Source organism: Pseudophryne corroboree, chromosome 8, assembly GCF_028390025.1.
Source record: "Pseudophryne corroboree isolate aPseCor3 chromosome 8, aPseCor3.hap2, whole genome shotgun sequence".
NCBI classification, from domain to species: Eukaryota; Metazoa; Chordata; class Amphibia; order Anura; family Myobatrachidae; genus Pseudophryne; species Pseudophryne corroboree.
The window spans coordinates 376,006,189-376,027,994 of record NC_086451.1 but is presented as its reverse complement, the minus strand read 5'-3'; the positions used below and the strand labels follow the sequence as shown (position 1 = coordinate 376,027,994).

The 21,806-nt window shown below is 37.7% G+C and overlaps 10 non-coding genes across 10 annotated transcripts; 9 read left to right on the top strand and 1 right to left on the bottom strand.

Moving 5' to 3' along the window:
• The first annotated feature begins 2,630 nt into the window (after positions 1-2,630).
• TRNAR-UCG (transfer RNA arginine (anticodon UCG)) lies at positions 2,631-2,703 on the top strand. The gene has a single exon. It is a non-coding gene; the product is annotated as a tRNA-Arg (tRNA).
• A 1,096-nt stretch (positions 2,704-3,799) lies between these two features.
• On the bottom strand, positions 3,800-3,872 carry TRNAR-UCG (transfer RNA arginine (anticodon UCG)). The gene has a single exon. It is a non-coding gene; the product is annotated as a tRNA-Arg (tRNA).
• Positions 3,873-4,664: 792 nt separating this feature from the next.
• TRNAR-UCG (transfer RNA arginine (anticodon UCG)) lies at positions 4,665-4,737 on the top strand. Its single transcript has one exon. It is a non-coding gene; the product is annotated as a tRNA-Arg (tRNA).
• A 9,416-nt stretch (positions 4,738-14,153) lies between these two features.
• TRNAR-UCG (transfer RNA arginine (anticodon UCG)) lies at positions 14,154-14,226 on the top strand. Its single transcript has one exon. It is a non-coding gene; the product is annotated as a tRNA-Arg (tRNA).
• Positions 14,227-14,914: 688 nt separating this feature from the next.
• TRNAR-UCG (transfer RNA arginine (anticodon UCG)) lies at positions 14,915-14,987 on the top strand. Its single transcript has one exon. It is a non-coding gene; the product is annotated as a tRNA-Arg (tRNA).
• Positions 14,988-17,147: 2,160 nt separating this feature from the next.
• On the top strand, positions 17,148-17,220 carry TRNAR-UCG (transfer RNA arginine (anticodon UCG)). The gene has a single exon. It is a non-coding gene; the product is annotated as a tRNA-Arg (tRNA).
• A 674-nt stretch (positions 17,221-17,894) lies between these two features.
• TRNAR-UCG (transfer RNA arginine (anticodon UCG)) lies at positions 17,895-17,967 on the top strand. The gene has a single exon. It is a non-coding gene; the product is annotated as a tRNA-Arg (tRNA).
• Positions 17,968-18,640: 673 nt separating this feature from the next.
• TRNAR-UCG (transfer RNA arginine (anticodon UCG)) lies at positions 18,641-18,713 on the top strand. The gene has a single exon. It is a non-coding gene; the product is annotated as a tRNA-Arg (tRNA).
• Positions 18,714-20,146: 1,433 nt separating this feature from the next.
• TRNAQ-UUG (transfer RNA glutamine (anticodon UUG)) lies at positions 20,147-20,219 on the top strand. Its single transcript has one exon. It is a non-coding gene; the product is annotated as a tRNA-Gln (tRNA).
• Positions 20,220-20,892: 673 nt separating this feature from the next.
• Positions 20,893-20,965, top strand: TRNAR-UCG (transfer RNA arginine (anticodon UCG)). Its single transcript has one exon. It is a non-coding gene; the product is annotated as a tRNA-Arg (tRNA).
• Positions 20,966-21,806: the final 841 nt, after the last annotated feature.

The window sequence follows — 21,806 nt, the reverse complement described above, 5'->3', positions numbered from 1 at the left end:
TGACTTCCAGGGTGGTAGGGGGTGTTTAATACACAGGGGAGGAGTGGATAATGGAGTGGGCTTAATATTAGTGTTATGGACTGCAATTAGTTTCCTGTATGAAACAGATACAGTACAGTAAATAACCCTCCTTGGAAGTGCATGGGCCCTGTGAGACTTACAGTAGTGTACAGCATAAGGGTCGACTGACATGATGTACAAGCATTACATACAGTACATGTCAGTACTGTATGTAAATTCTTCAATTATTGCCTAACAACAATGCTGCTTACTGTATATTAAATACTGTAGGCCTAGAAATGTGCATCTCAATATAGTAGTTAAAAACACAGGGGCCTATGTGGATAAGCGAGTTCTATGCACACTAAAAATGGCCACCGACCGTGAACCCCCAGCACGTGGCAGCGCTCGGATATGAAGTGAGATACAGTATGGCATACATTTCACAGTTCAGGGGGCAATGCTGAAGGAGCGTCACAATCCCCTAGCTCAATTACATTGGGATAAGCGAGGTCTATGCACATTACGGTATACCGAGCTGGATCGCTTAGCAACCTGACAAAATGGCCGCCAACCGTGAACTCCCAGCACGTGGCAGCGCTCGGATATGTAGTGAGATACAATATGGCATACATTTCACAGTTCAGGGGGCAATGCTGAAGGAGCGTCACAATCCCCTAGCCAAAATACACAGGGGAGGGATAAGCTACTGTAGGATTGCATACAGTATTACGGTACACCGGACTCAATCGCATAGCACACTGTCAAAACGACCACTACCCATGAACCCCCACCTCCTGAACCCCCACCTCGTGGCAGGCAGCAGTTGGGTATGGAATGAGAAATGGCATAAGCTGTGCAGGCTACGGGGCGATGCTGAAGGAGCGTCACAATCCCCTAGCTCAATTACATTGGGATAAGCGAGGTCTATGCACATTACGGTATACCGAGCTGGATCGCTTAGCAACCTGACAACATGGCCGCCGACCGTGAACTCCCAGCACGTGGCAGCGCTCGGATATGGAGTGAGATACAATATGGCATACTGTACATTTCACAGTTCAGGGGGCAATGCTGAAGGAGCGTCACAATCCCCTAGCTCAATACAGTATCTCACGCTTACAGTATCTTACAGTATACGCTTACAGTATCTCTGTGTATTTTGGCTAGGGGATTGTGACGCTCCTTCAGCATCGCCCCGTAGCCTGCACAGCTTATGCCATTTCTCATTCCATACCCAACTGCTGCCTGCCACGAGGTGGGGGTGAATAAAAAAAATAATAAAGTGTCTGAAAAAAACTACAGTAACATGCATTAGTACTTAAGGAATCGAACCCTGGACTCTGAGTATAGGAAGCGAAACACTTCACCACTTCGCCGCAGACAAATGTATAAATCCGTTGGTTTTGATTATGCTGTAATGGCTACGGGATTAAGACGATAACATACTGTAGAAAATTCCTAATCTTGAGAGGCAATAGTGAACTTGTAACACACATCCATTTGCGACAGTGTACACTACTGGTTTTACAGTAGTGTTTTGTCTGCGGGACTCGGACGCTCACATACAGTATTCATAAAGTATTGTAGATGGATCATATACTGTATGCTGTACTACTGTATTTGCGTCGGTGTCGTACTGTATATACTGTACAGTACTGTATTAAATAATGCAGCGTAATGAGTACAGTATTTGCTGTATGCAGCGTAATGAGACGCCTTAGTAAAGTAGTCCTTATTATGTATGTCAGTATTGTATTTTACGGGAGACCACACGCATGCGCAGTGGTGATTGTAAAAAGCGACATCTGGTGGCTGATCGCAGGTATTACACGTAAAGGTAACGCCAAACGTCAAATGTCTGTCTCCGTGCGATTAGATAGCCTCTCTGTGGCTAGGCGCGCCTCGCTACGCCACAGTACGCTGCGTATGGTCGAACGGGCCAACCGCCGCGGCCACTCAAGATAAAGGTGGCTACATCTGTAATTCTAAATAAAACTTATATTGTTTAGTATTCTACAATACCCCATTCAAGAAGAACAAACACAGCTCAAAGTAGAATATCTCAAAACCTTTGTTCTTTAAACTATTTAGCAAACTTTGTAGATTGCACAGCAGTCAATGTATCTTTAAGTTGATTTAAGGTTTCTCAAAATTCTAGGCTTGGGTATTGTGGAATACTAAACATTATTATTTTCTTTCAGAATCAATAACTAAAATTATTGTTGGATCAAAGTTTGACATCTAAGTGTATATATTTTTAGATAAAGATAACATCTTATGTTTGGATTATAATAATGAAATCAGATCAAACATGATTCAAAGTGAAGAATCTCTAACCTTTTGGTCTTTAAACTATTCAGTAAACTTTGTAGAAGGCACATCAACCATTAAATGTATTTCTCAGTTTGTTTAAGGTTTCTCAAACTTCTTGAATGGGGTATTGTAGAATACTAAACAATATTAGTTTTATTCAGAATTAATAATTTAAATTATTGTTGGATTAAAGTTTGTCATCTGAGTGTAAGATTATCCAATACAGTTGTCTCAAAGAAACAAAACAAATATGTTTTTTACTTGAATCTTTATATTACTATACTTTTTTAGGCGTTAATCTTTGGACCGACATTGACCACGTGGCCTAATGGATAAGGCGTCTGACTTCGGATCAGAAGATTGAGGGTTCGAGTCCCTTCGTGGTCATTGCATTCAATGTTATTTGTTTATACTGTCTTTTTTTCATTAAGATGAAATATTTTGTAAGGAATATAATAATGAAATCAGAACAAACACAGCTCAAAGTAAAATATCTCAAAACCTTTGTTCTTTAAACTATTTAGCAAACTTTGTAGATTGCACAGCAGTCAATGTATCTTTATGTTGATTTAAGGTTTCTCAAAATTCTAGGCTTGGGTATTGTGGAATACTAAACATTATTATTTTCTTTCAGAATCAATAACTAAAATTATTGTTGGATCAAAGTTTGTCATCTAGGTGTATATATTTTTACATAAAGATAACATCTTATGTTTGGATTTTAATAATGAAATCAGATCAAACATGATTCAAAGTGAAGAATCTCTAACCCTTTGGTCTTTAAACTATTCAGTAAACTTTGTAGATTGCACATCAACCATTAAATATATTTCTCAGTTTGTTTAAGGTTTCTCAAACTTCTTGAATGGGGTATTGTAGAATACTAAACAATATTAGTATTATTCAGAATTAATAATTGAAATTATTGTTGGATTAAAGTTTGTCATCTGAGTGTAAGATTATCCAAAACAGTTGTCTCAAAGAAAAAAAACAAATATGTTTTTTACTTGAATCTTTATGTTACTATACTTTCTTAGGCATTAATATATTGACAAACAGTGACCACCTGGCCTAATGGATAAGGCGTCTGACTTCAGATCAGAAGATTGAGGATTCGAGTCCCTTCGTGGTCATTTGATTCAATGTTATTTGTTTATACTGTATTTTTTTCATTAAGATGAAATATTTTGTAAGGAATATAATAATGAAATCAGAACAAACACAGCTCAAAGTAAAATATCTCAAAACCTTTGTTCTTTAAACTATTTAGCAAACTTTGTAGATTGCACAGCAGTCAATGTATCTTTAAGTTGATTTAAGGTTTCTCAAAATTCTAGGTTTGGGTATTGTGGAATACTAAACATTATTATTTTCTTTCAGAATCAATAACTAAAATTATTGTTGGATCAAAGTTTGTCATCTGAGTGTAAGATTATCCAAAACAGTTGTCTCAAAGAAACAAAACAAATAACATTGAATCCAATGACCACGAAGGGACTCGAACCCTCAATCTTCTGATCCGAAGTCAGACGCCTTATCCATTAGGCCACGTGGTCACTGTTTGACAATGTATTAATGCCTAAGAAAGTATAGTAACATAAAGATTCAAGTAAAAAACATTTGTTTTTTTCTTTGAGATAACTGTTTTGGATAATCTTACACTCAGATGACAAACTTTAATCCAACAATAATTTCAATTATTAATTCTAAATAAAACTTATATTGTTTAGTATTCTACAATACCCCATTCAAGAAGAACAAACACAGCTCAAAGTAGAATATCTCAAAACCTTTGTTCTTTAAACTATTTAGCAAACTTTGTAGATTGCACAGCAGTCAATGTATCTTTAAGTTGATTTAAGGTTTCTCAAAATTCTAGGCTTGGGTATTGTGGAATACTAAACATTATTATTTTCCTTCAGAATCAATAACTAAAATTATTGTTGGATCAAAGTTTGTCATCTAGGTGTATATATTTTTACATAAAGATAACATTTTATGTTTGGATTATAATAATGAAATCAGATCAAACATGATTCAAAGTGAAGAATCTCTAACCCTTTGGTCTTTAAACTATTCAGTTAACTTTGTAGATTGCACATCAACCATTAAATATATTTCTCAGTTTGTTTAAGGTTTCTCAAACGTCTTGAATGGGGTATTGTAGAATACTAAACAATATTAGTTTTATTCAGAATTAATAATTGAAATTATTGTTGGATTAAAGTTTGTCATCTGAGTGTAAGATTATCCAAAACAGTTGTCTCAAAGAAACAAAACAAATATGTTTTTTACTCGAATCTTTATATTACTATATTTTTTTAGGCGTTAATCTTTGGACAGACATTGACCACGTGGCCTAATGGATAAGGCGTCTGACTTCGGATCAGAAGATTGAGGGTTCGAGTCCCTTCATGGTCATTGCATTCAATGTTATTTGTTTATACTGTATTTTTTTCATTAAGATGAAATATTTTGTATGGAATATAATAATGAAATCAGAACAAACACAGCTCAAAGTAAAATATCTCAAAACCTTTGTTCTTTAAACTATTTAGCAAACTATGTAGATTGCACAGCAGTCAATGTATCTTTAAGTTGATTTAAGGTTTCTCAAAATTCTAGGCTTGGGTATTGTGGAATACTAAACATTATTATTTTCTTTCAGAATCAATAACTAAAATTATTGTTGGATCAAAGTTTGTCATCTAGGTGTATATATTTTTACATAAAGATAACATCTTATGTTTGGATTTTAATAATGAAATCAGATCAAACATGATTCAAAGTGAAGAATCTCTAACCCTTTTGTCTTTAAACTATTCAGTAAACTTTGTAGATTGCACATCAACCATTAAATATATTTCTCAGTTTGTTTAAGGTTTCTCAAACTTCTTGAATGGGGTATTGTAGAATACTAAACAATATTAGTTTTATTCAGAATTAATAATTGAAATTATTGTTGGATTAAAGTTTGTCATCTGAGTGTAAGATTATCCAAAACAGTTGTCTCAAAGAAAAAAACAAATATGTTTTTTACTTGAATCTTTGTAAACTTTGTAGATTGCATTTTGGGCTCTGTAATGCCCCCGGCAGTCTTCCAGGATTTCATGAATGATGTGCTCAGGGAATATTTGGATAGATTCTTAGTTGTATACTTAGATGACATCCTAATCTTCTCCCATTCCCTGGAGGAACATCGGAAGCATGTACGCTTAGTCCTCCAGAAACTCAGAGACCACCGGCTTGGGGCGAAGCTGGAGAAGTGCGAATTTGAAGTTCAGCAAATCGCATTTCTAGGATATATTATCTCCCCAGAAGGTTTCCAAATGGAGGGTTCCAAGGTACAGGCAGTCCTGGATTGGGTGCAGCCCACTAGTTTGAAGGCGCTTCAGCGTTTCCTGGGCTTTGCAAATTTTTATAGACGATTTATCGCTGGATTTTCGTCTATAGTGGCGCCCTTGGTGGCACTCACTAAGAAAGGGGCGGATGTTGCTCACTGGTCTTGTGAGGCTAAAGCGGCTTTTGCCCGTCTCAAAAGGGCATTTGTTTCGGCCAAGGTGCTGCGACACCCAGATCCAGAGCGTCCTTTTGTGGTGGAGGTGGATGCCTCTGAGATGGGTATTGGGGCAGTGCTTTCTCAGATGGGAGTGTCAGATAATCGCCTTCATCCCTGTGCTTACTTTTCCCGTAAATTTTCGCCTGCCGAGATGAATTATGACGTGGGTAACCGGGAATTGTTGGCTATTAAGGATGCACTCGAGGAGTGGAGACACTGGCTTGAGGGGGCTAAGTTTGTGGTCTCAATTCTCACTGACCATAAGAATCTGGCATATTTAGAGTCAGCGAAGCGTCTCAATGCCAGGCAGGCACGATGGGCTTTGTTTTTTGCTCGCTTTAATTTTTTGATAACATATCGCCCTGGGTCAAAAAACATCAAGGCTGATGCGGAGTTTTGCTCCAATCCAGGAGACCACCGAGGAGCCGTTGCCCATTGTTTCCCCATCATGTATTAAAGTGGGCATTACCCAGGACCTCTTATCATTAGTCCTTAGAGCACAGGAGCAGGCTCCTCCAGACCTTCCGGTAGGTCTTTTGTTTGTGCCTCCTAGGTTAAGACAGCGAGTGTTCCTGGAATTCCATGCCAAGAAGTCTGCAGGTCACCCGGGTATTGCCAGAACTCGGGAGTTGCTATCTAGGGCGGTGTGGTGGCCCTCGGTGGCTAAGGATGTGGATCAGTGGGTTCGGGCATGTGACATCTGTGCCCGAAATAAGACTCCTAGAGGGGTTCCTGTTGGCCCACTACATCCACTCTCTATCCCATCTAAGCCATGGACCCACATTTCAATGGATTTTGTGGTGGACTTGCCCAAATCCTCGGGGATGACAGCCATCTGGGTTGTCGTTGACAGGTTTTCGAAGATGGCGCACTTCGTTCCACTGGTTGGGCTGCCATCGGCCAGACGCCTGTCTGAATTATTTATGCTGCATGTTGTGCGTCTCCACGGGTTGCCACTTGATGTGGTCTCTGACCGCGGATCCCAGTTTGTGGCCAAATTCTGGAGGGCATTTTGTTCCGATCTCCAGATTTCTGTCAGCTTGTCGTCGGGCTACCATCCGCAGTCTAATGGGCAGACTGAAAGGGTGAACCAGTCCTTGGAGCAGTTCCTCAGGTGTTATGTCTCCAAGTGTCAGACTGACTGGGTTGCTCATCTGTCCATGGCGGAGTTTGCCTATAACAACGCGGCTCACTCTGCTACAGGGATCTCTCCCTTCCTTTGTGTGTATGGGCATCATCCTAAGGCCAATTCTTTTGACCCCCTGGACTCCACGCCTGGTGGTTCCTCTGTGGTTTCGGTCCTTAGAGGTATTTGGCGGAAAGTGAAGAAAGCCCTTGTGTCTGTGTCATTAGTGACCAAAAGGGTTTTTGATAAGCGGAAAAGACCCTGCAGCTTCAAATTAGGAGACTTCGTCTGGTTGTCTACCAAGAATTTGAAGTTGAGACAGCCATCTCATAAGTTAGGCCCCCGGTTCATCGGCCCTTATAAGATCACCAGGGTTATCAATCCGGTGGCATTTCAGTTAGATCTGCCCCGTTCTTTGGGTATCAATAAAACATTTCATTGTTCCCTTTTAAAACGGGCGATTAGTAATCCTTCTTCCAGTGGAAGACCTTCCCCTCTTCTGATACGTGGCCAGAGGGAGTTTGTTGTTGAAAGGATTCTTGACTCCAAGGTGGTTCGGGGTCGGCTGTCATTTTTGGTGCACTGGAAGGGGTATGGCCCGGAGGAGCGGTCGTGGGTGCGCAGTTGTGATCTTCATGCCCCCAGACTGATACGCTCTTTCTTCTCACTGTTCCCCGATAAACCCGGTGGTAGGGGTTCTTTGACCCCTCGTCAGAGGGGGGGTACTGTTAGGGTCTCCTGCCCTGTGCTGCCACGTCGTCATGGCAACCGGGAGACAAGTGCTAGCGGAGTAACCTGAGCGCAGCTGATACTCCGGTTCGGGTCTTTTGCTGTGCAGTGGTTATAGGCTCTGTGCATGGCAGGGGATCCGGTGCTGGTTTTTGTGCTCACAGTCTGTGAGGTCTGAGTGGGGCGTGGACAGCACCTGCTTTATAAGGCCTCTTTTCAGGGTAAGCAGATGCTGCTGAATCTTTGTTGGTTAGTCAGTTTCTGAAAGTTAGCTAGTACTGTGTAGCTTTGTATTTGTTTGTTGCTTACTGCAAATAGGCCTGGGGATTTGGTATTACACTCTGCCAATCCAGACCTAGCAGTAAGACTGGAGTCAGTCGTTTAGCTTGCTGGGGTTCTGTTACTACTCTGTGAACTTAGCAAGTTTGCGGCTGTATTCTAAGACTTGCCTGTCTAATCCTGTCTCACTGTGCTAGGTGTCAGGGGTCAGTTTAGTGGCAGTAAACCGAACCTGTGCACTGCAAGTGAGAATTAGGATTGTGGAGAATCTCCTTGTGTCTATCATTCCATCTCTGACCAAGGAGTTTACTGCCACACCCGTTGGTAACCCTTTAGGGTTTTGCTGTTGCCCTTAGCAACAGCATTTCGGGTTTTCTATGTATTAAAACACAACATCTTGCTTTTCACATCTGAGCAGTTCTAATACAAGGGAGATACCCAGTTCCTTAGCCTCTGGGCTTCTCTGTTCACGTTGTGTGTATTTTGTTACCCTACCACTTTCTGTGTACGTTATGTCATATTCCCTAGTCTGTCTGTGAGTCCATTTGTTTTGCATAACAGTTCAAACACCAGTACATTCCTGCAGGCACTGGAGTGCATAACAGTCCTGACACCAGTACTTTCCTGCAGGCACTGGTGTGCATAACAGGCATGGCTTATCTGAGCGTATTAAAGATGAGTTAGCTACCAGAGACTTACCTTCCAAGTTAGATGAGCTAATCTCACTCTGCACGAAAGTTGATTAACGTTTCAGAGAGAGAGCAACTGAGCGTGGAAGATCATCTGCTCCAAAATCTTCTGCTCCTCCTCCTCGCCAACTGTCACCATCTAAAGATGAGCCCATGCAAATTGGCCGTTCCCGTTTAACTCCTGCTGAGCGCCGAAGACGTCTCTCCGAGTCTCTCTGTCTTTATTGTGCAGCTCCGTCTCACACCATTAATGCCTGTCCCAAACGTCCGGGAAATTCCAAATCTTAGCTCGCCAAGGAGAGGGCCGGCTAGGAGTAATGATCTCCTCTCCATCTCCTCATGATTGTAATCTCCCAGTCTCGCTTCAAGTTGCTCAACGTTATCGGAACGTCATTGCCCTCCTTGATTCCGGAGCAGCTGGGAACTTTATTACCGAAGCCTATGTTAAACGGTGGTCCCTACCCACCGAAAGACTTCCTTCATCCATCTCCTTAACTGCCGTGGATGGCAGCAAGATTTTTGATACAGTTATTTCTCTAAGGACTCTACCAGTTCGTCTGAGAGTGGGAGTTCTTCATTCCGAACTTATTTCTTTTTTAGTGATTCCAAAAGCCACACATCCTGTGGTCCTGGGCCTTCCATGGCTCCGTCTTCACAATCCTACAATTGATTGGACGACTACGCAAATTCTGGCATGGGGTTCCTCCTGTGCTGAGACATGTTTGTTTAAAGTATTGCCTGTCTGTTCTTCCTCCCCCAGGTCGTCTGATGTTCCACCTCCTCCATATCAAGATTTTACGGATGTGTTCAGTAAAGCTTCTGCTGATATCCTTCCTCCTCATAGAGAATGGGACTGCCCGATTGATCTTGTTCCAGGGAAGGTTCCACCTCGAGGCCGAACTTATCCGTTGTCTCTGCCTGAGACGCATTCTATGGAGGAATACATTAAAGAGAACCTAGCAAAGGGGTTCATTCGACCTTCTTCTTCTCCAGCCGGCGCAGGCTTCTTTTTTGTAAAGAAGAAAGATGATGGTCTGCGGCCGTGCATCGACTACAGAGGTTTGAACGACATTACCATCAAGAACCGCTATCCTTTACCCCTGATTACTGAGCTCTTTGATAGAGTTAGCGGAGCTACCATCTTCACTAAGCTGGACTTGAGAGGTGCATACAATCTCATCCGGATCCGTGAGGGTGACGAGTGGAAGACCGCCTTTAACACCCGTGACGGACATTATGAGTACCTCGTCATGCCCTTCGGATTGAGCAATGCTCCAGCTGTCTTCCAGCATTTTGTCAATGAGATCTTCAGAGACATTTTATACCGTCATGTCGTAGTCTATCTAGATGATATCCTCATTTTTGCTAACAATTTAGAGGAACATCGTTTTTGGGTAAAAGAGGTTCTGTCCCGTCTCCGTGTCAATCATCTCTATTGCAAATTAGAGAAATGCGTCTTTGAAGTCAAGTCCATTCCGTTTCTAGGTTACATTGTGTCCGGTTCCGGACAAGAGATGGATCCTGAGAAACTACAAGCAATCCAGAATTGGCCGATACCCTTAACCCTCAAAGGGGTCCAGAGGCCAATTATTACAGAAAGTTTATACGAGACTTTTCCACCATTGTGGCGCCTATTACTGCTTTAACTAAGAAGGGTGCTAACCCGTCCAAGTGGTCTGAAGAAGCTACGCAAGCTTTTCATCTTTTAAAACAGCGGTTCATCTCAGCACCAGTTCTGAAACAGCCCGACGTTGACTCCCCTTTCATCTTAGAGGTGGATGCCTCCTCCGTTGGAGTAGGAGCAGTGTTATCTCAGAGGGCTAAAGATGGTCATTTACACCCTTGCAGTTTCTTCTCCCGGAAGTACTCCCCAGCTGAGCGCAACTATGCCATTGGCGACCAGGAGTTGCTAGCCATCAAGCTCGCTCTAGAAGAGTGGAGGTATCTGTTGGAGGGAGCTTCTCATTCAATCACCATACTTACAGACCACAAGAATCTTTTATATCTGAAAGGCGCACAATGTCTCAATCCTCGTCAGGCCAGATGGGCACTTTTCTTTTCCAGGTTCGACTTTAAGCTCCAGTTCTGTCCGGGCTCTCAGAATCGCAAGGCCGATGCCCTTTCCCGCTCATGGGAGCAAGAAAATGAGTCAGAGTCTTCAGACAAGCATCCTATTATAAATCCGTTGGCATTCTCCACGGTAGGGATGGACTCTACGCCCCCACCAGGGAAAAGTTTTGTGAAGCCGATGCTAAGGAAGAAGCTCATGCATTGGGCCCATGCTTCCCGCTTTGCCGGACATACAGGTATCCAAAAAACCCTGGAGTTTATCTCTAGGTCCTATTGGTGGCCAACTCTGAAAAAGGACGTCATGGAGTTTATTGCATCTTGCCCAAAGTGTGCCCAACATAAGGTATCCCGCCAGTCGCCTGCGGGGCAACTGGTTCCACTATCCGTTCCCCATCGACCATGGACCCATTTGTCGATGGATTTCATTACAGACTTACCCATGTGCAACAAGTTCAATACCATCTGGGTGGTAGTTGACCGGTTCACCAAGATGGCGCACTTCATTCCTCTCACCGGTCTTCCGTCAGCTTCCAAGTTGGCTCAAGTATTCATACAAGAGATCTTCCGACTCCACGGTCTTCCTGAAGAAATTATCTCAGATCGAGGAGTTCAATTCACAGCCAAATTCTGGCGAAGTTTATGTCAAGTCCTCCAAGTCAAGCTAAAGTTTTCCACGGCTTACCATCCTCAGACCAATGGTCAAACTGAGAGGGTGAATCAGGACTTGGAGGCCTTCCTCCGCATCTATGTGTCTTCCTCTCAAGATGACTGGGTTCAATTACTTCCCTGGGCCGAGTTCTGTCATAACAACCAGTATCATTCCTCATCTTCTTCAACACCATTCTTCACTAACTTTGGATTCCACCCTAAAGTTCCTGAGTTCCAACCGCTTCCAGCAACTTCTGTTCCAGCAGTGGATATCACCTTGCATCAGTTTGCAAATAACTGGAAGAGTGTACGATCAGCTCTGCTCAAGGCATCGTTCAGGTACAAGAAGTTTGCGGATAAGAAGCGTAGAGCAGTTCCTGCTCTCAAGGTGGGTGATCGGGTATGGTTATCCACGAAGAATTTGAGGTTAAGAGTTCCCAGTATGAAGTTTGCACCTCGCTACATCGGTCCTTTTAAAATTGAACAAGTCATCAATCCTGTTGCTTAGAGACTTCAGTTACCTCCCTTCTTAAAAATACCCAGGACATTCCATGTTTCCCTGTTGAAACCGCTGATCCTGAATCGGTTTCATTCCTCACTTCCTCCAACTCCGAAAGTCCAAACTCAACGAGGCGTTGAGTATGAAGTGGCCAAGATCCTGGACTCACGTCACCGTTACGGTCAACTACAGTATCTTATTGACTGGAAGGGTTACGGCCCTGAGGAACGCTCATGGACCAATGCTTCTGATGTCCATGCTCCTGCCTTGGTCCGGAGATTCCATTCCAAGTTTCCTCAAACGCCAAAGAAGTGTCTTGGGGATACTCCTAAAGGGGGGGGTGCTGTCACGATCCGGGTATCTGGACGCCATTACTTACCCTTCAGATGCCTCCTGAGGCTGGCTCAGCGTTCCAGGACCGGATCCCATCCGTTACACTGATGTCCACATTCCTGCCTCCTCTCCTGTCACTCTGAGACGCGGTCACCGCGGCGCCATGTTACATCTGGAATGGCGTTCCCCGCGGCCTCCGCCGCTGTCCCTGAGTTCCTGCATGCAGAGTGTCAGAGTGGCGATTACGTCAGCCGCGGCCTCCGCTGTGCCCGCGTGGTTTAGATGTGCAATCATCAGTCTGGCGTCTCCTGTCTCCTGTGGCCGGCGCCGCCATTGCTGTTTCAATTCTCACATGGATTACAAACCAAACTTCCCTCCAAGTGTCTGCATGGGCGCAGCCATCTTGGATTTTGTCATCTGATCATTTCCACCAATCTGCTGTCTGTATTGTTAATCTGCATAATTGCCTAGCCAACCCCTTCCTTGCTGCAGGTATAAATATGCTGTGCCTGAGCAAGGAAGGCGTCAGTGCTTTGGTTGTCAAACCTAGTTCCAGTTTGTCTCTCTCCTGTGGTTGTTTTCCAGGTTCCAGTTCCTATCTCCAAACCTCCACTAAAGAGACCCGCACCAGCATTCCACCTGCGGTGTAGCCTGACTCTCCTATCCTCATTGGATTCATCTGCTTCCAGCTACAGAACCACCTGCTTTCAGCATCCAGCTTCCAGCAGAGGTCAGCTCTTCTTAAAGTGCCGGTACCCTTTTCTGCATATTATCATTTATCACCGGCATTATAATTTCACCGCTCTCAATCTCCAAACATCACTTCATATTTCATCGCTCTCAAGCTACATTTATTATTTGACTGGTTCCAGCCAGTACCCACTCCGTGCCAACATCAGTCTGGTTCCAGCCAGTACCCACAGCAGCCGTTTTATCCACAGCAGCCCAGCTTTTCCTGGAACACCAGCTGGTACGATCCTGGGCTATCTCCATTGCTACAGTCGGGCCTGGTAAGGACTTTCCAACTAGAAGATTATAAGAACTATCTCACACTACCAGAGCCCTGTGGCCCTTGCCACCCTGTAGTACCCAGGAACTGTATTTATTCTCTGCTGATTTTTATGTTTTCTTTTTACTACTGCTGTGTTACGGAGTTTTGTCATAAATAAACATCATTGACTTTTATCCTGGTTGTCGTGGTCACGCCTTCGGGCAATTCTGTTACATGTTACTTACATGTCAAGGGGTCTGATACAACCTCCCAGGTTCCACTATACCTCAGCCCCTACAACTGAGGCTGCCTCCCGTCAGCTCGGGCCCTCAGTTGTGACAAAAATATCTCAAAACCTTTGTTCTTTAAACTATCTAGCCACCTTTGTAGATTGCACAGCAGTCAATGTATCTTTAAGTTGATTTAAGGTTTCTCAAAATTTTAGGCTTGGGTATTGTGGAATACTAAACATTATTATTTTCTTTCAGAATCAATAACTAAAATTATTGTTGGATCAAAGTTTGACATCTAAGTGTATATATTTTTAGATAAAGATAACATCTTATGTTTGGATTATAATAATGAAATCAGATCAAACATGATTCAAAGTGAAGAATCTCTAACCTTTTGGTCTTTAAACTATTCAGTAAACTTTGTAGATTGCACATCAACCATTAAATATATTTCTCAGTTTGTTTAAGGTTTCTCAAACTATTTGAATGGGGTATTGTAGAATACTAAACAATATTAGTTTTATTCAGAATTAATAATTGAAATTATTGTTGGATTAAAGTTTGTCATCTGAGTGTAAGATTATCCAATACAGTTGTCTCAAAGAAACAAAACAAATATGTTTTTTACTTGAATCTTTATATTACTATATTTTTTTAGGCGTTAAGCTTTGGACAGACATTGACCACGTGGCATAATGGATAAGGCGTCTGACTTCGGATCAGAAGGTTGAGGGTTCGAGTCCCTTCGTGGTCATTGCATTCAATGTTATTTGTTTATACTGTATTTTTTTCATTAAGATGAAATATTTTGTAAGGAATATAATAATGAAATCAGAACAAACACAGCTCAAAGTAAAATAGCTCAAAGTAAAATATCTCAAAACCTTTGTTCTTTAAACTATTTAGCAAACTTTGTAGATTGCACAGCAGTCAATGTATCTTTAAGTTGATTTAAGGTTTCTCAAAATTCTAGGCTTGGGTATTGTGGAATACTAAACATTATTATTTTCTTTCAGAATCAATAACTAAAATTATTGTTGGATCAAAGTTTGTCATCTAGGTGTATATATTTTTATATAAAGATAACATCTTATGTTTGGATTTTATTAATGAAATCAGATCAAACATGATTCAAAGTGAAGAATCTCTAACCCTTTGGTCTTTAAACTATTCAGTAAACTTTGTAGATTGTACATCAACCATTAAATATATTTCTCAGTTTGTTTAAGGTTTCTCAAAATTCTTGAATGGGGTATTGTAGAATTCTAAACAATATTAGTTTTATTCAGAATTAATAATTGAAATTATTGTTGGATTAAAGTTTGTCATCTGAGTGTAAGATTATCCAATACAGTTGTCTCAAAGAAACAAAACAAATATGTTTTTTACTTGAATCTTTATATTACTATACTTTCTTAGGCGTTAATCTTTGGACAGACATTGACCACGTGGCCTAATGGATAAGGCGTCTGACTTCGGATCAGAAGATTGATGGTTCGAGTCCCTTCGTGGTCATTGCATTCAATGTTATTTGTTTATACTGTATTTTTTTCATTAAGATGAAATATTTTGTAAGGAATATAATAATGAAATCAGAACAAACACAGCTCAAAGTAAAATATCTCAAAACCTTTGTTCTTTAAACTATTTAGCAAACTTTGTAGATTGCACAGCAGTCAATGTATCTTTAAGTTGATTTAAGGTTTCTCAAAATTCTAGGCTTGGGTATTGTGGAATACTAAACATTATTATTTTCTTTCAGAATCAATAACTAAAATTATTGTTGGATCAAAGTTTTCATCTAGGTGTATATATTTTTACATAAAGATAACATCTTATGTTTGGATTTTAATAATGAAATCAGATAAACATGATTCAAAGTGAAGAATCTCTAACCCTTTGGTCTTTAAACTATTCAGTAAACTTTGTAGATTGCACATCAACCATTAAATATATTTCTCAGTTTGTTTAAGGTTTCTCAAACTTCTTGAATGGGGTATTGTAGAATACTAAACAATATTAGTTTTATTCAGAATTAATAATTGAAATTATTGTTGGATTAAAGTTTGTCATCTGAGTGTAAGATTATCCAAAACAGTTGTCTCAAAGAAAAAAACAAATGTGTTTTTTACTTGAATCTTTATGTTACTATACTTTCTTAGGCATTAATATATTGACAAACAGTGACCACCTGGCCTAATGGATAAGGCGTCTGACTTCGGATCAGAAGATTGAGGATTCGAGTCCCTTCGTGGTCATTGGATTCAATGTTATTTGTTTATACTGTATTTTTTTCATTAAGATGAAATATTTTGTAAGGAATATAATAATGAAATCAGAACAAACACAGCTCAAAGTAAAATATCTCAAAACCTTTGTTCTTTAAACTATTTAGCAAACTTTGTAGATTGCACAGCAGTCAATGTATCTTTAAGTTGATTTAAGGTTTCTCAAAATTCTAGGCTTGGGTATTGTGGAATACTAAACATTATTATTTTCTTTCAGAATCAATAACTAAAATTATTGTTGGATCAAAGTTTGTCATCTAGGTGTATATAGTTTTACATAAAGATAACATCTTATGTTTGGATTATAATAATGAAATTAGATCAAACATGATTCAAAGTGAAGAATCTCTAACCCTTTGGTCTTTAAACTATTCAGTAAACTTTGTAGATTGCACATCAACCATTAAATATATTTCTCAGTTTGTTTAAGGTTTCTCAAACTTCTTGAATGGGGTATTGTAGCATACTAAACAATATTAGTTTTATTCAGAATTAATAATTGAAATTATTGTTGGATTAAAGTTTGTCATCTGAGTGTAAGATTATCCAAAACAGTTGTCTCAAAGAAACAAAACAAATATGTTTTTTACTTGAATCTTTATATTACTATACTTTCTTAGGTGTTAATCTTTGGACACATGGTGACCACGTGGCCTAATGGATAAGGCATCTGACTTCGGATAAGAAGATTGAGAGATCGAGTCCTTTCGTGGTCATTGCATTTAATGTTATTTGTTTATACTGTATTTTTTCATTAAGATTAAATATTTTGTAAGGAATATAATAATGAAATCAGAACAAACACAGCTCAAAGTAAAATATCTGAAAAACTTTGTTCTTTAAACTATTTAGCAAACTTTGTAGATTGCACAGCAGTCAATGTATCTTTAAGTTGATTTAAGATTTCTCAAAATTCTAGGCTTGGGTATTGTGGAATACTAAACATTATTATATTCTTTCAGAATCAATAACTAAAATTATTGTTGGATCAAAGTTTGTCATCTAGGTGTATATATTTTTACATAAAGATAACATCTTATGTTTGGATTTTAATAATGAAATCAGATCAAACATGATTCAAAGTGAAGAATCTCTAACCCTTTGGTCTTTAAACTATTCAGTAAACTTTGTAGATTGCACATCAACCATTAAATATATTTCTCAGTTTGTTTAAGGTTTCTCAAACTTCTTGAATGGGGTATTGTAGAATACTAAACAATATTAGTTTTATTCAGAATTAATAATTGAAATTATTGTTGGATTAAAGTTTGTCATCTGAGTGTAAGATTATCCAAAACAGTTGTCTCAAAGAAAAAAACAAATATGTTTTTTACTTGAATCTTTAGGTTACTATACTTTCTTAGGCATTAATATATTGACAAACAGTGACCACGTGGCCTAATGGATAAGGTGTCTGACTTCGGATCAGAAGATTGAGGGTTCGAGTCCCTTCGTGGTCATTGCATTCAATGTTATTTGTTTATACTGTATTTTTTTTCATTAAGATTAAATATTTTGTAAGGAATATAATAATGAAATCAGAACAAACACAGCTCAAAGTAAAATATCTCAAAACCTTTGTTCTTTAAACTATTTAGCAAACTTTGTAGATTGCACAGCTGTCAATGTATCTTTAAGTTGATTTAAGGTTTCTCAAAATTCTAGGCTTGGGTATTGTGGAATACTAAACATTATTATTTTCTTTCAGAATCAATAACTAAAATTATTGTTGGATCAAAGTTTGTCATCTAGGTGTATATATTTTTACGTAAAGATAACATCTTATGTTTGGATTATAATAATGAAATCAGATCAAACATGATTCAAAGTGAAGAATCTCTAACCCTTTGGTCTTTAAACTATTCAGTAAACTTTGTAGATTGCACATCAACCATTAAATATATTTCTCAGTTTGTTTAAGGTTTCTCAAACTTCTTGAATGGGGTATTGTAGAATAATAAACAATATTAGTTTTATTCAGAATTAATAATTGAAATTATTGTTGGATTAAAGTTTGACATCTGAGTGTAAGATTATCCAAAACAGTTGTCTCAAAGAAACAAAACAAATATGTTTTTTACTTGAATCTTTATATTACTATACTTTCTTAGGCGTTAATCTTTGGACAGACATTGACCACGTGGCCTAATGGATAAGGCGTCTGACTTCGGATCAGAAGATTGAGGGTTCGAGTCCCTTCGTGGTCATTGCATTCAATGTTATTTGTTTATACTGTATTTTTTTCATTAAGATTAAATATTTTGTAAGGAATATAATAATGAAATCAGTACAAACACAGCTCAAAGTAAAATATCTCAAAACCTTTGTTCTTTAAACTATTTAGCAAACTTTGTAGATTGCACAGCAGTCAATGTATCTTTAAGTTGATTTAAGGTTTCTCAAAATTCTAGGCTTGGGTATTGTGGAATACTAAACATTATTATTTTCTTTCAGAATCAATAACTAAAATTATTGTTGGATCAAAGTTTGTCATCTAGGTGTATATATTTTTACATAAAGATAACATTTTATGTTTGGATTATAATAATGAAATCAGATCAAACATGATTCAAAGTGAAGAATCTCTAACCCTTTGGTCTTTAAACTAATCAGTAAACTTTGTAGATTGCACATCAACCATTAAATATATTTCTCAGTATGTTTAAGGTTTCTCAAACTTCTTCAATGGGGTATTGTAGAATACTAAACAATATTAGTTTTATTCAGAATTAATAATTGAAATTATTGTTGGATTAAACTTTGTCATCTGAGTGTAATATTATCCAAAACAGTTGTCTCAAAGAAACAAAACAAATATGTTTTTTACTTGAATCTTTATATTACTATACTTTCTTAGGTGTTAATCTTTGGACAGACATTGACCATGTGGCCTAATGGATAAGGCGTCTGACTTCGGATCAGAAGATTGAGGGTTTGAGTCCCTTCGTGGTCATTGCATTCGATGTTATTTGTTTATACTGTATTTTTTTCATTAAGATTAAATATTTTGTAAGGAATATAATAATGAAATCAGAACAAACACAGCTCAAAGTAAAATAGCTCAAAGCAAAATATCTCAAAACCTTTGTTCTTTAAACTATTTAGCAAACTTTGTAGATTGCACAGCAGTCAATGTATCTTTAAGTTGATTTAAGATTTCTCAAAATTCTAGGCTTGGGTATTGTGGAATACTAAACATTATTATATTCTTTCAGAATCAATAACTAAAATTATTGTTGGATCAAAGTTTGTCATCTAGGTGTATATATTTTTACATAAAGATAACATCTTATGTTTGGATTTTAACAATGAGATCAGATCAAACATGATTCAAAGTGAAGAATCTCTAACCCTTTTGTCTTTAAACTATTCAGTAAACTTTGTAGATTGCACATCAACCATTAAATATATTTCTCAGTTTGTTTAAGGTTTCTCAAACTTCTTGAATGGGGTATTGTAGAATACTAAACAATATTAGTTTTATTCAGAATTAATAATTGAAATTATTGTTGGATTAAAGTTTGTCATCTGAGTGTAAGATTATCCAAAACAGTTGTCTCAAAGAAAAAAACAAATATGTTTTTTACTTAAATCTTTATGTTACTATACTTTCTTAGGCATTAATATATTGACAAACAGTGACCACCTGGCCTAATGAATAAGGCGTCTGACTTCGGATCAGAAGATTGAGGATTCGAGTCCCTTCGTGGTCATTGGATTCAATGTTATTTGTTTATACTGTATTTTTTTCATTAAGATTAAATATTTTGTAAGGAATATAATAATGAAATCAGAACAAACACAGCTCAAAGTAAAATATCTCAAAACCTTTGTTCTTTAAACTATTTAGCAAACTTTGTAGATGGCACAGCAGTCAATGTATCTTTAAGTTGATTTAAGGTTTCTCAAAATTCTAGGCTTGGGTATTGTGGAATACTAAACATTATTATTTTCTTTCAGAATCAATAACTAAAATTATTGTTGGATCAAAGTTTGTCATCTAGGTGTATATATTTTTACATAAAGATAACATCTTATGTTTGGATTATAATAATGAAATCAGATCAAACATGATTCAAAGTGAAGAATCTCTAACCCTTTGGTCTTTAAACTATTCAGTAAACTTTGTAGATTGCACATCAACCATTAAATATATTTCTCAGTTTGTTTAAGGTTTCTCAAACTTCTTCAATGGGGTATTGTAGAATACTAAACAATATTAGTTTTATTCAGAATTAATAATTGAAATTATTGTTGGATTAAACTTTGTCATCTGAGTGTAATATTATCCAAAACAGTTGTCTCAAAGAAACAAAACAAATATGTTTTTTACTTGAATCTTTATATTACTATACTTTCTTAGGTGTTAATCTTTGGACAGACATTGACCATGTGGCCTAATGGATAAGGCGTCTGATTTTGGATTAGAAGATTGAGGGTTCGAGTCCCTTCGTGGTCATTGCATTCGATGTTATTTGTTTATACTGTATTTTTTTCATTAAGATGAAGTATTTTGTAAGGAATATAATAATGAAATCAGAACAAACACAGCTCAAAGTGAAATATCTCAAAACCTTTGTTCTTTAAACTATTTAGCAAACTTTGTAAATTGGACAGCAGTCAATGTATCTTTAAGTTGATTTAAGGTTTCTCAAAATTCTAGGCTTGGGTATTGTGGAATACTAAACATTATTATTTTCTTTCAGAATCAATAACTAAAATTATTGTTGGATCAAAGTTTGTCATCTAGGTGTATATATTTTTACATTAAGATAACATCTTATGTTTGGATTTTAATAATGAAATCAGATCAAACATGATTCAAAGTGAAGAATCTCTAACCTTTTGGTCTTTAAACTATTCAGTAAACTTTGTAGATTGCACATCAACCATTAAATATATTTCTCAGTTTGTTTAAGGTTTCTCAAACTTCTTGAATGGGGTATTGTAGAATACTAAACAATATTAGTTTTATTCAGAATTAATAATTGAAATTATTGTTAGATTAAAGTTTGTCATCTGAGTGTAAGATTATCCAATACAGTTGTCTCAAAGAAACAAAACAAATATGTTTTTTACTTGAATCTTTATATAACTATATTTTTTTAGGCGTTAATCTTTGGAAAGACATTGACCACGTGGCCTAATGGATAAGGCGTCTGACTTCGGATCAGAAGATTGAGGGTTCGAGTCCCTTCGTGGTCATTGCATTCAATGTTATTTGTTTATACTGTATTTTTTTCATTAAGATTAAATATTTTGTAAGGAATATAATAATGAAATCAGAACAAACACAGCTCAAAGTAAAATAGCTCAAAGCAAAATATCTCAAAACCTTTGTTCTTTAAACTATTTAGCAAACTTTGTAGATTGCACAGCAGTCAATGTATCTTTATGTTGATTTAAGTTTTCTCAAAATTCTAGGCTTGGGTATTGTGGAATACTAAACATTATTATTTTCTTTCAGAATCAATAACTAAAATTATTGTTGGATCAAAGTTTGTCATCTAGGTGTATATATTTTTACATAATGATAACATCTTATGTTTGGATTTTAATAATGAAATCAGATCAAACATGATTCAAAGTGAAGAATCTCTAACCTTTTGGTCTTTAAACTATTCAGTAAACTTTGTAGATTGCACATCAACCATTAAATATATTTCTCAGTTTGTTTAAGGTTTCTCAAACTTCTTGAATGGGGTATTGTAGAATACTAAACAATATTAGTATTATTCAGAATTAATAATTGAAATTATTGTTGGATTAAAGTTTGTCATCTGAGTGTAAGATTATCCAAAACAGTTGTCTCAAAGAAAAAACAAATATGTTCTTTACTTGAATCTTTATGTTACTATTAGAGATGAGCGCCTGAAATTTTTCGGGTTTTGTGTTTTGGTTTTGGGTTCGGTTCCGCGGCCGTGTTTTGGGTTCGAACGCGTTTTGGCAAAACCTCACCGAATTATTTTTGTCGGATTCGGGTGTGTTTTGGATTCGGGTGTTTTTTTCAAAAAACACTAAAAAACAGCTTAAATCATAGAATTTG